General features: G+C 42.8%; 1 long non-coding RNA gene across 1 annotated transcript; it reads right to left on the bottom strand.

Moving 5' to 3' along the window:
• Nucleotides 1-6,329: 6,329 nt before the first annotated feature.
• On the bottom strand, nt 6,330-10,828 carry LOC309691301. Its single transcript, XR_014271945.1, has 3 exons — nt 10,479-10,828; nt 7,236-7,392; nt 6,330-7,047 (listed from the first exon to the last, which is right to left on the bottom strand). It is a non-coding gene; the product is annotated as an uncharacterized lncRNA (long non-coding RNA).
• Between the last annotated feature and the right edge of the window lie 2,362 nt (nt 10,829-13,190).

Below are 13,190 nucleotides of genomic sequence, written 5' to 3'. Positions count from 1 at the left end.
CCTACAGACGCAGTCATTGCTGCAGAGGTGTAGCCGCTGCTCAGAAGGTTTTGGACAGATGACTTGATGGAGAGTGCAGATCTGCTTCGATGTTAGGTGCCAATAACATGCCACTTGCAGGAAGAGTTTAAAAGACCTCTTTGTGAGAACGTGATAGTATGTGGATGGAGGTTATGTGATTAGTTCAGATAGGCCAGGCACTCTAAATAGAAAGTAAGGTAAATGGACTGATACTTTCTACTCAATTTTGAGATCTCAAATTACAATCTACTGTAAGTCTCACAGAGTAGACTGCCTTTAAGCACTGCTGTTATACCAATATTTAACATTAACACACTTAAATGCATCAGGGGTCAGTATCTTCACCAAGGATACTTTATACGTGGACTGCAGGAGCCGGAATCGATCCAACAACTGTCTATGAGTAGACGCTCTACCACCTGAGCAACAGTTCTGCTTCTTTTAAAATAGATTGGTTGCTTGTAATATGTGCACTAAAAACATTTTGTGAAATGTCAAACGTAAACAATCAGCTGACCCCAAGAAGTCAACGGTCACCTACTTCCTGTCTGACCAGTTCTGACATCACTCTCTGTTGCCAGCTTCTGAAAAGTCTCTCGATTCACCTTCCTTCACCTCCCACGGATCATTATCTACTATTTGTCTCATTCCCACATGGGGATGTGATGTGGGTTGTTTATGTCTAATTTCTGGAAAGAGTACCTTCTGACTGGAAACTCATTGATGTTTCCATCAAGAAGACACTTAATTCTGAAAAGTGACCTTCTCCAGAGAAGAACAGAAAGGATGTACCTTCACTAATAGTGAAGCTTTTCTACACTGCGGCTCAGTTTACTGTCGACTCATTTCACTTGTGATGGATGGATCCTTGTATTATGACTATAGAGCCCATCACCATGTGGCGTCAAATGCTTTTACATTAGAGGTTCCTGCTTGCTTCCCTTGCGGCAGAAGCTATTGAGCTCCCAGTGAAGTGTAGCAAAGGAGTCGTTTAAAGAAAAGGAAAATAAGGTAGAGAAAAGAAATTCATAAAGTGGAGACAAAAAAATGGAGGCAGGCAGATAGGACGAGATGTCAAGAAACACTAAGCACATGTGGAGAAAAGAGAGTGTGAGGGACGGTAAAAAAGAAAAAAAAATCCTTTCTCGCCGACCAATTTTCGTCTGCTCTGAGTGGCTGTCCACTTGTGCACACACCATACACCTCCTCTGGCTAACTACCTGACAAAACAGAAGTACCACAGAGCCAAGACGGCCTGTTAGCAGCGAGACATCAAAAAGCCGACCCGGTGAATCGCTGTTCTCCTCTGAGTCACGGCACCGGGCCTGTCAGGTGGCACCGCCAAAGAGAAACCTTGAAAACGAGAAGCGCGTTCAGGAGGGAAGACATGGGAAACAAATGGCGGAGGCGGCTTGTGTGGGTGTGGGTGTGAAGAATTACAGTATGAGTGGACTTCAGCAGGGAGACAGTGAAAGCCTTCAGAGGGACTAAAGTCTGCTAACAAATACAAAAGTGAAGTACACACTGACGTGGACGTTGTTCTCAGAAAACACTGAATATTTAAAGCTGGTTCTTTGCTTTCAGTGACTGACTTGTAGTTTGTACCTGCTGCATTTTACATTTTTATAACAAACCCTGCCACCATGAGACCACACGTTCAGCTTGGCATACAGCCACCATGATGCTACCATCTCTTTTGAAGACATTATTTTATCTCCATCGTTGCTGCCAACATAGAATAGACTTCCTGGATGATCTACCACAAGGCAGCCAAATTATTGATCAGATAATTGCATTAGAAATGCTCCCAAAGGCAACAACTGCACAAATGTGGTCAGGAGGTCCAGTTCACTGACTCGAGTTAGCTGAGGTTCACTGAACCTTTCAGTCAAGAGGACACGGTCCTAATAATGCAGACTTTAAGCCTTGATAAAAACTTAAACAGATGAGTTATAAAATGATTCTCCTGCCCTAAAGTTGTTATGAAGAGGAAGCTAGCTATAGAGACCAAACAGGTTTTTGTATCAGACTGTAAACATGTTTATTTCTGCTGTAAAGTTGGACCTCGGGAGTCTATAGGTATGTCCCAAAACCTAGGCGGTATCCTTAGGAGGCCACATTTGAAGGCCAATTACGTCACAGCCAGGCGACGAAGGCTGTCCCAATTCGAAGGCTGCTCTAAATTCAGCCGACAAATGCGTCCTTCATTTTCCCGGAGTTGAAGGATGGGTCGGGTGTATCCTTCGTGGCCCACCGTATCCTAGAATTCATAGCGTGGCCCAGCCAATTCCAGTTTCCAACAATGGCGGCAGCTACTTAGTGTTAATATTACTGTTTCTGGATCACAAAATAAACTTTGAAGATATTTGAGAATGTAGCTGTGTAAACTTCAAATATCTGCTCGGGTTATCAAGACATCATATTTGCAAAAGTGCTCCAACATTTTCAGAGACATCTGTTACCCACCAGCTTGATAGCTAGCTGGGGTTCGAGGCTCACTACAGCCGGCGAGAACAGCAAACACCCAGCACATCGTTTTCAGACCTCCTGCGGTCTTTCGCTACTCAGGTTAAAAATTATATGTAAGTCATTTATATCACTTAAAAATTTAATTGTCTGGCTTTTTTCAGTGTTTTATTTGTTCCTGAGTAAATCAGTTTGGCTGAGATTACAGCTGAATAAATGTCAAACAGAAAACTGATTAAACAGAAGTGTGAGATGGTAGAGAATTTACTTCAACGTCCTGTTTTATTTTAGCGAGCAAGGAGCAGACAGCTGAGTTTATTAAACTCCACCGAGACAGCTGGTGACGCAAATCTGAAGGCTAGACCATCCCATTTCACAGCCTTGCACTTCCGGCCTTCTTGGTCTTCGAAGGACCCGGCCCACATAGACAGCGAAGGCTGGATCCTCCGAAGGACGTGGTCTAGCTTTTAGGCCACAGCTTATGAGTACTGACTCGCTGCTGAAACCTCTAGTGGGGGTTAGAGGAACTGCAGTTGTTGTTACTTTAAACCTGGAGGTTGCTTGATGATGCAAAAAAAGCTAGCTGTAAGCAAAAAAAAGTTAAATTCATTTTTAAAAAACCTGACATTGGTCTCCATGATCTGCAAAACTAATGCACCAAAGATTTAAAAGTCTAGACATGCCAATGAGCTGACTGACATTTGCCTGCAGCATGTTAAATACTTGCAGCCAACTGTCGAACTGCACTCCAAGCTGAATCCGCACCCCCTGCTAGCAAAGCCACATGCTGAATGCTTGAACAAATCTGACCTCCTCATTAACCAGTTTGCTTAAGCATGCAGCCTGTTTTTCTTTGTCTTCTTCGTGGTTTTCCTTTGCTCTCATGTCCTGTCCTCTTTCACGCGATTGTTTTCTTTTGCGAGTTTAAACCAGACACTTTGAAATGTCTGACTTGATACAGAAACACAACTTATAAATTACTGGATGCCTCGTTGTCCTCATTGTTCTCAGAGAGAGCTTTGTATTAGATCACGAGAGGCTGCAAACCACAGTCGCTCCTCAGCTTTTTGTCTGCTGTGGTTGACAGCGGAGGAATATTACAGTCGCATTGATTTCATTAAGCCGCGATGCTGAGGATGCTGGAAAGGAAAGACTAGATTGCCGATGTCTGTTTCCCTCGGTGTGGTGATATGTTGTTTTGGAAAGGATAGCGAAGGAATATGGATGGTGCTGATCATGAGGAATCTGCGGAAATGCGTTTGTCAGAGCTGCTTTCAACTCGTGCCTGTCAAAGTGCAGCTTTGTGCGATCGTTACCACTGTCAGCACACGCAGCTTCACACCGAGCCTGCATCTATCTGTTTGGAAATCTGTTAGACAACCGTCGGCCTGTTTGTGAGAGCTGTACATGTTCAGATCAGAGTGAACCCTGCCTCTGTCAGCTCAGAGGAAATGTGATACTTCAGATGGTTTGAAAAAAGACAGTTACGTGTTAGGTAAGTTGTTTGGGGCTAACAAGGTCAGGCCTCTCAGTGAATAGGGAGGGAGCGACGGGCTGACTTTAAATATTTGACGGAACATAAAAACCAAAAGTGTAAAATCAAAATCTGATTGAAAACTTTAAAAAATATTTGGTAACTTTATCCCAGAATAAACCTTCGAAAGCTTGTTTTTTTTCCAGCATATATTTTTTGTTTCACGGTTCTGCGGTTATAAACCAGATGATGGAGGATTTCTGGGAATAGGCAGAGGACATGAATCCTGTCTGTCGTGGTTTTTGTAATGATCTTTGATGCTTATTTTACTCCTCCTTCTGTGTTTTTGATGGGTTTTCCCTTTCATCTGTCTAGTTTATTCTTGCTTTGCTTTTCTTATAACACCTTTTCCACCATTTCTTCTTCACTCACCTCTTTATGCACCACCTTGCATTTAATCATTATCTCTGGATCTCTCCTACAGTGTGTGTTATGTCCTCTTTTCCTCCCCAAACCCCAAACCAGTTGCAGCAGATGCCTGCCCCTCCATGAGCCTGGTTCTGATGGAGGTTTCTTCCTTCCCACTGTTGCCAAATGCTTGCTCAAAGGGAGTCATGTGACTGTTGGGATGTCTTTCTAATATGGCAAGGTCTTTCCCTTACAATACAAAATGCCTTGAGGAGACTGTTGTGACTTGGCATTACATAAATTGAGTTAAACTTCCAGAATATTCCCATTCCAGCATGGTATCGTGAAAAAGGGTATGAAAATGTGTCTCACTAAACATATTTGGCTTTTAGTGTGTATTGAATGAAGCTGGTGAGCTTTGCCTGGTCAGAGTGAAGGCAGAAGAAAAGTGTGTGTCCTGGTGTTATGATTGGTCATGTGTACTTGGTATCAGGTGGAAAAATGAGTGAAAGACTATAACCTAACCCTAACTTCTTAATGTGTCATTAACACCACAACAGGTTTAAAATGTCATGATGCATGAACTGTGCCTGAGATCATGTGCTATTTATACACAATCCCATGATTTTACGTCAGAAATCCATTTGTTATTCCAGCACATGTGGTCTTAAATGATTTTCCCACTGTGACTTTTTTCTGTTGTTAAGAGTCTAAAGTAATAATTTATTGAAAAACAAATTTGACATTGTTTATCCTAAAAATTCCTACATTTACAGATGAATAGCGTAGAAATTTGATACTCTTTAGCTCTCTAACTCAATTTCATGATTTGTGAAGAGGCAGGCAAATATTTCAGACCACAGTCGAGTTCCATCTTTGGGAATTGGCAGCAGTGCGCAGGCCTCTCCCTCTCCAGCCCATCATGTGCAAATTCTCCAACAAGAGGTTTGGTCAGCGAGCAAGCGAGGAATCAAAGGAGCGCTGTGACAAAGCTGCAGAGCTGTGGCTGGATTTTTGATCTGGACTCAATGACAGAGCGACCAGATGGAAGCCATTGCAGATTTTAAAAAAAGAAAAAGAGAGAGACACATGGCAATACGTCTCTGCTCTGCAAGAAAAGGCGTGTGAAAGGCTTGGTGGTCTGATTAAACAAGATGCTTGAAGCAAAGTGCAAAGAGACACTTTGGGTTGAAACGCCAACAGCAGGAAGTTAAATGCGTCCAAGCTACAAACTTCAGCCTTTTAATTTTCTATAAGTTGTTAGATGTTAGACTGCTGAAGCGACAGTAAGTTTCAAGGATTTACAAAGGCAGAAAATGAATTTAGTGACAGGACGGAGACCCAAAGCTTTCAGTGAAATCGTTATTGGCAGAGTTTTAGAACAGAAGTGCTTGTGTGGTCCAGCCAAAGCTCAGACTGAGGGCTGTTGTGTGTAATGACTTGGTGAAAAAACTGGCCACAAATATTGGATCAGCGAGATTGCCGAGGAGGTTATGTGATTGGTTCAGTTTATTTGCTTGTTAGAAGGATTACTCGGAAAGTTATGGATGGATCTGCATGAAAAATTTTATTGGACGATCTGGAGTGATTTCCAGAAATCTTTGTGAGGATTTTTAACCACTATGAGATGGAGCAGAATTATACACATGGTGCCATCTTTTCACAAACACATCCCTTCTTATTTCAGTTTGAGATCCCAAACTAATCCTGATCCAGATATTTGCCTTTTAGGATCTAGTATGACATTTTTTCAGTATTTTTAATCAAAAACAATCTGTTAATGTAACATTATGATTCAAACTGAAGTTAAACCATCTGTTCTTGCAGACACAATGAAGTATTTACTGCTGATAACAAACAGAATGAGTGTTGCAAGCTAAAAACTGCTGCTGTCACTTTCAGTTTAGTCATCTGCTCGACACAAAATGCATCATGGAGACTCTACGGTGGCCCAGAGGTCCAAAACGTAACTAGAACAAAAACCAGAAACCTGACAACATTTCAGAAAACTTCACCTGATGACAGGTTGGAGTCGTATTCCTCAATTATTCAACAGTTTATCAAAACGATGATCATACAGGTCGGCTTTATGACAGTCAGTGAGATCATTACATAATGACTTAAACAAAAACATTAGTGTGATTTCTGAGTTTAGTACTGCGTTAATGACAATGTGATTACAGTAACGCATCACACTGGAGGCTGGTGTCATTTCCAGTTTCCAGTCACTCAGCAGTGTCTGTGTGTGAATTTTAATGTGTTTTGAACTTGAGGGCCACCGTAGAGACCTGATCTGGCCTTGCGTCACCTTAACTGTGTCAGTGACATTTGGCGCTCTTTTTTAATCATCACGGCAGTTCTCATGAAACCCCATCAGCTCAGTCTCACATCAACGTCAGTTTATGGTGACGCTGAAACGCTTGTGTTGGGGTCATGTGACCTGGTGGAAATCAATAATAGAGGAGGTTTTTGGCAGCTCCGTGTGTGTGTGTGTGTGTGTCCTGTATTTTTAATAGTCTAGTAAGAAGGCCAATTCTTCTCCTCCAGAGGATTAACCACACTGTCAGCCAGGGCAAGAACAGGAGAGGATGATGGGAAGGCAGCTGTTCTCCTGACAGGACAACTGTGTGTTTGTTCCCCCTCATCTGAACCTTTCTCTGCTACGGTGGTCAGACGAGCTGAAATTAAAGAGAAATGCTCAGACACATCTCTGACATTAGAATTAAATTACTGTGTTCAGAACTGCAATGACACAATGGTGACAGGAGGGCGTGCACAACTATTTTTTGCAGTGGTTTTGTTGCTACATGAATCCTAAAAACTAATTTACTGACATTTGTGGCAAAAATGAGGCGTGTTAATTTACCTGAGCAGATGTAACTGGCAGTCAGATGGCTCAAAGTTGTGACGATGATCTCAAAACTTGGGTCTGTCCTGTAGTTGTTCCCCTCAGATGTTATGTCCCATATACATCTTATCCTCAGTATTGATGTTTGGGGTTTGAGTTTTCTTGACGTACTGATCTTTGTGCAGAAAAATGATTAATAACTTGGAGCACTGTAGAGCATGCATAGCCATGTGCACACACAGAACTCTGCAACATCATAAATCCACGTGTCTCATCTACTGCAGAACATATTTAGACGTGTGTCAGTTGTGTGTAACATTCAGATCTGCCCGTGCCCTTTAGTGGCTGCAAAGCTTCAGGGCTTTGCAGCAATGGTTTGTTGCCCACAGGTGGCTCTGAGTCAGATTCTTTCCTTTAACTTTTATAAATACCTGCATGCAGCTGTTAGACACAGATTTCAGGTTCATGCAAATCACTTTTTGTAATAAAGCTCTCTTTCTCTTGATAAATCATGTGCTCTGTCTCAGCTGTCAGATTTATCAGATTGATAAAGCACCAATGAGTCTCTAACACAAGTTAGCATCAGCTGCCTCTCCTTGATCTCAACTGCCATGAGAAACACTGGTGCAAAGACTGGTTAGTAGATTATCTGTTCCCCCATCATGTCTGCTCATTGTTCACCCAATAAGTTGAGCTTTTACTGTCTATATTTTAACTACATATAAAGCCTCCTCAGAACCAGAATGATCACGTTTTGAAATTTTCTATTCTTAAAATTCAGTCCACCACAATTTTAAGTATAAACAGCAGTGTCTTCCTCTCCCTCCACCCTTACTGAAGTCTTCTTCGCTCTAGCACACGCTCAGTCTCACTCCCGCCGTTATCCGTCACTCTCTCTTGCTCCTTCACTGTAACTGTCAAATCCCTGGGTCTCATCCTTTTTTCAGCTCAGTTCACTGATCACTCTTTCACACATCCCTTTCTCTGCCTCACATTTCTAATTCATCAATCCACCCACCGACTCGCAGGACTTCCTCTTCATTTTCTTCCAATCATCTGACCCTGCACCCCACTAAGCCCGCTGTCCACCCTCTAATGCTCTCCTCCTGAGCCCTTGCGTCCCCTATCACCAGGGGAGAGCAGAGCAGATTTGGGTTTAGCTGCTCAGTCGCTGGTGTTGACTGCAGTCTGTAGAAGTGACTGTGGTACCCCACAGTGAGCATGGGCATTGAAATAGTCCTCTGTGGGTGTGTTTGCTTTTCAGATGGGTCGCACTTGGCGGTCCAGAGCATCTTTCCTGTGTGAAGCCAGAGTAGAAGTGGGCCATGTTTCCAGGGTAGAAGTAGCAGTGCTGTAAATACTGGGATTCAGGGTCGAGCTGAACATCTGTACACACTGATTCCCAGGCTTATGAACCCTAAATACAACAGCAGCAACAACCTAGAAACCTCCTTTAGACCTTTTCACAACATGCCAAGAAGAAGTTTCATATTCTGGGAAATGCATGCATATTTTATGCCACCGGGCCCGCTGCAAACCAGCCGGGCCATCTCCAGATGACAGAACGCTTTTCTTCCAAGCTTAAAGCTAAAATAGCATTCCTCATAGACCACAAGTCACACACAGGATGTCAAATCTTCCACTGGACTGAATAACCTGTATACTGAAGCTCAAACAACAAGCATCTGAAAAAGTTTGGGGGCAATTTTTTAACTTTTATCCTTCTAGCTGAATGATCCCGGGTCCAGATTTCAGTTAAACTGATGTTTGCAGCTAATCAATCGGAAACACGGGAAAGAAGTGATACTGCAGAACCACTTGAGTCTGTACACAGACTGTCAGAGCTGTGAAAATGAGAGAAAAATAGCATTCATCAGGTGGGGACAGAATGTGAGCTAAATACTCAAATTCAAGAATTCAGAGTTGAGGCCCAGTTTCTGAAGTGTTTCGGTCCTTTTGAACCTAGCTTATAATTTGCCTGTGCAAACATTTGTGAAAGAATGGGTCATTCAAGGACACAACCGCTACAACGAAGCAGTTTGTGAAATTTCTTCCCTCATACATATTCTGCAATTAACTATAAGAGGTTTATTGGAAAGTGGAAGCGTTCAGGAATCACAGCAACTCAACCATGAGTCAGACCAGAAAAAGCTACAGAGTGGGGTCACCAAGTGTGTAAAAGTCACCAAAACTCTGCTGGATCAGTAACCACAGAGCTCCAAACCTCTGCATTAACATTAGGGCAGAAACTGTGCACCAGAAGCTTCATGGCCAAGCAGCTCCTGGACTTTGCCCATGTGGTGTATTTAGAGTTAGATAACATTACAGCCTAGTGCTAGTTTAAACCTCATGTTACTACCAAACAAACTGGTCACAGCTGTTCAAGTACACATGTATGTGACATGTAGCTACATCTGCAGGAAAGTATGATGTAGGCAATAAACTGAAGCCGTGTCTCAATATGCGCACTTATGTGTACTTGCGGTCTCGTGGACTTGTGATACGTCATTCAGAGACCAAGTACTGTTCCAATTCAAAGTACGTATCAAGCCGAGAACGTGAAAAAACTTAACTCTATGAGGCTTATTGGACATTATAAAAGAGATGATATGTAAGCGATGTGTAGCGAATTTTGCCAAAGTGCTTAAGATACCTTTTTTTAAATTATCTTTTTTTCTTAAAAAATCTACTACATCATGTGTAATATTTTTTCATGTCATGTGTAATTTCCATTGTAAATATTAATCACCCTTAAATTAAGTGCGAACTTACAAAGTCGGACTTGCCAAAAACTCGAGTACAGACTTGCGTACTTGAGAACTGAAAACAAAACACAACATCAAGGTAGCTGTTTAACAACCCTAGCTTGGTAACTAGCAATCCGGGTACTGAGGATTTATGCTTTAGTGGGAAATCTACGCCCTAGCTGCAATGTAACCACAAACTCCTGAAACCCAGTGACGTAAAATTTGGTGCAACCTGATGTGCACCTCTCTGAAAATGTTGACACACCAAGAAATCTTGTGATTGACCTGTTCAGCACCGTTAATTCCTCCTGTGTATTTCTGGCTACTTTTTCACCGCAGTTTTTTAATTTAACTGTAAGAGAACAACAACTGTCGCCTCGGTATAAGGACTAATCACCAATATAAGGACTCACAAATGTCAGCAAATTCCTGGAGGGAGTTTGAAGAAACTATCAGGATGGATGTGAGGCAATGTATAAAGAAATGGAGAAATCTGAGAGACAAATATGCTTACCTTTGAAAAAGAAAGTGACTACAGCAAAGTGTGGAGACTCAGGAGGGGAAAAACTCCCAGCACTTGATTTATTTCTATCGGTTGGTCCTGCATATAATGGAGTCGTTTGATTGTTGGGGTCTTTAGCTTACAGTATAAACCCTCTGCATGTCCTCCTTCACTACATCCATGAATCTTCGATGTGGTCTTCCTCTTTTCCTCCTACCTCGATAAAGGATGAAGTGCATTAAAATGAAACTGGAGTGTGGGATGGAAAGTTTTTTCTTTTAATTAAAATTAAATGCCTAAAAAGACTATGCAGAATTCCTGCAGGATTCCCAGGGATCTTGCTGAAGCATTAACATTTTAGAGAATTTCCTCCCTCCAAAAATACCATAACAGAGGCAAGTTTCCCTCGAGCTGCAGCTAAAGACACAGCAACGGCACACAGGGATCTGTTCTTGTCTAAATATCACAGCAGAGGCATTCACACAACACTCATTCATATTTAAAAAGCTCATTGCCTCACGATTCGCTCGCATTCGCTGTGGAACTTCTCCATGTGAAGTTTTTTCTTTAAGTTCAGCAAAAGCACAAAAGTATCTGCAGCGGGTTTGCTCTTAATACTGAGAGCGATATGATGATTTTATCTAAACACTGCTGAGAAATTATGAAGTATGCCGGAGTGTGTGTGGGATCTATGCATGCTGGCACACTCTCAAAGCATCTTCATGACCCCTCTGCTTCATACATCAAACAGATTATAGCTCTGTCTTTGGAGAAAACACAGCAGCTCCATTTATATTTTAAATCTGACAAACTTGGCCGTTCCAGGCCGTTAGCAGACACGATGCTTTTTAGGGTCGCCTCGAGTGTCGTACAACTTTAAAAGCTTTGTATAATTAAGAGCCACTCCGTGATTCACACGATTGCTCGCTCGACTGCCACTAATTGTGAGCATCTCCAGGTCCTGTGCGTGATGTTTGGAAAAGGGTGAGAGATGGCGTGAAATTTACGTATTGGGCGAGAGATGCAGAGAGCAGCAGAAAGCGCCTGAACAAAATCAGACCAGTCACAGATGAGTACGTGGAGAATAGAAGTAATGGAGGTTTTTTTACTGCAAAGCACCTCTCATGAAATCCGCCTAATGCGAGCATGAGATTATTTGCAGAGAGGTCGGTGGACTCCTTTTGCAAAATGTTTTGGTCACGCTGCACATTAAGCAGGGCTCTGAGTGCTCGGGAGATACTGAGTATCTCCCGGGAGTTAAGTAAGTGCCGTGCGGTTTGCATGAAAAGCGCTGACTTGTGGCATCGGATTAGCGCGAGGATGAGTTGAGGAGGAGGAGGATATTAGCGCTTAGAAGAAAAACAATGTTGAGCTTTAGAATGTGGTCAAGTACGAGGTTTAATGCTATGACTACAGTACTGAGTACAGTACAGGAACAACATTTTAACTGCTTTAACCTCATAACAGCCGCCAGGTCACCAGCAAAGCACTCAGGGTTAGGGTAGAAATTCTATTTATCTTTGAAATCAACTTCAGTCTGAGTACGGCCAGTAAGTGAAAGTTCCTCTAAAGGGCTACATCTAATCCTAAAACTAACCTCAGCATAATGACCCAGAAATTAACTTAAGAAATTTATTACCCACTTTGATTTACCAACTACTGGTTTTTACCTAGATAACATAAAATCTGTATTATTTTCGAATGCACTGGAACTGAACTGTCATTATTCAAACCAGCTCACAGATTGGGGAAGTTTGTGGGAGGATCGAGAGAAAGTAGCATGATGGTGGTTGGGACTCTTTCGCCACAGGATCCATGTTCACATGTTCTCCACGTGTTTCTCCTGCTGTCAAGAAAACCTGCTAGGCTCACACTCTCCATGTTGCACAAGGAAACTATCCGGTCTTTAAGCGATGAAGTGATGAACCCTGCTTCCGGGCCCAAACTACTCTGCGTTTAATAAGGCTGTTGTGTTTTAATCCTTTGTATCTTGTTCTATTTTATCTCAAAAGGCCCCTAAAAACAGTCAGTGATCACTGTAGGCTTCTCTCGGTTTTTATTAGCGCTATTCATGTTAAAGATCAGTTTTTAAACCCGTACGATGTAACTACAGCCTAGCCCATGCAGCAGTATATTAATGACTAACCTCGTATTGTGGATTGATTATCTCGGTTGTTCTCCTGACTGAAGTTTGGTCCGTCACCCAGCACGCCCCTGCGGGCGGTTTATCCTTCAAGCTCGGGTCCTCTACCAGAGGCCTGGGAGCTTGAGGGTCCTGCGCAGTATCTTAGCTGTTCCCAGGACTGCGCTCTTCTGGACAGAGATCTCCGATGTTATTCCCGGGATCTGCTGGAGCCACTCGCCTAGCTTGGGAGTCACCGCACCTAGTGCTCCGATTACCACGGGGACCACCGTTACCTTCACCCTCCACATCCTCTCGAGCTCTTCTCTGAGCCCTTGGTATTTCTCCAGCTTCTCGTGTTCCTTCTTCCTGATATTGCTGTCATTCAGAACCGCTACATCGATCACTACGGCCGTCTTCTTCTGTTTGTCTACCACCACTATGTCCGGTTGGTTAGCCACCACCATTTTGTCCGTCTGTATCTGGAAGTCCCACAGGATCTTAGCTCGGTCATTCTCCACCACCCTTGGGGGCATCTCCCATTTTGACCTCGGGACTTCCAGGTTATACTCGGCACAGATGTTCCTGTACACTATGCCGGC

The sequence above is a fragment of the Aulonocara stuartgranti genome, assembly GCF_965226115.1.
Source record: "Aulonocara stuartgranti genome assembly, chromosome: 16".
NCBI classification, from domain to species: domain Eukaryota; kingdom Metazoa; phylum Chordata; class Actinopteri; order Cichliformes; family Cichlidae; genus Aulonocara; species Aulonocara stuartgranti.
The sequence above is the reverse complement of the archived record's forward strand: the minus strand, read 5'-3'. Positions and strand labels throughout refer to the sequence as shown.